This window comes from Nannospalax galili, unplaced genomic scaffold (assembly GCF_000622305.1).
Source record: "Nannospalax galili isolate Female #2095 unplaced genomic scaffold, S.galili_v1.0 scaffold2103, whole genome shotgun sequence".
NCBI classification, from domain to species: domain Eukaryota; kingdom Metazoa; phylum Chordata; class Mammalia; order Rodentia; family Spalacidae; genus Nannospalax; species Nannospalax galili.
The window spans coordinates 45,262-46,170 of NW_008349069.1; positions in this window are offsets into that span (position 1 = coordinate 45,262).

Sequence of the window (909 nt, forward strand, 5' to 3'; positions counted from 1 at the left end):
CAGCCCTATTAAAGCTAAATAATGCCTACGTTTGAACGTATAAATCTACAATCTTAAAATTTGGGAGGTAGAAACAGGAGGCTAGAGAGTTTGTAGATAGCCTGGGCTACATAATGAGACACTCCCTACCCTGAAAAAGAAAAGCTGATTAGTGGAAGTTGCTCAGATGTGCAGCAACTAATGAGTGGAGAAAGTATGGTGTGAGCACCCATTGGATGCCACTCTGCTGAAAAACCAAGCAGCTACAACTTGAATCTCAAAACCTTTACGTGAGTGACAGAACCAGTCACAAAAGACTCCGTTTATATCAGATTCAAGACAAGGCCTACTATAGCAACAGAAAAGAATGAGATGGTAGCTTTAAAAAAGGATTATTTTTGTTACCTTTTAAATTATGTGTATGTGTTTGTTTGTGGGTAAGTACATGTGAGTCCAAGTGCCCCAGGAGGCCAGAAGCATCATATCCTCCTGGTGCTGGAGATGTAAGTGGTTGTGAGCCACCTGTCATGGGTTCTGGGAACCAAACTCGGGTCCTTTGCAAGAGTAGTAAGTGCTTTTAATTGCTGAGACATCCAAGTCTCTAGCCAAAAATGGTGACTTTGGAGCAGGGTTCAGGCAAAGGGGCATGATGAAAGTCTAAACCCAATGTAGCGGCAGTTGTATGCTATAAGAATTTACCAAGGGGACTGGAGAGATGGCTCAGCAGTTAAGAGCACTGGCTGCCCTTGCAGAGGACCTGGGTTTGATTCCCAGCACCCACATGGTGGCTAACAACTGTTCATGACTCTGGTTCTAGGGGAATCCAACACTTCTGCCCTCCATGGGCATTGCATGACAATGTAGGCAATACACTCATACAAATATACTCATAGATACAACATAAAAAAAGAATAAATAATTAAAAATAAA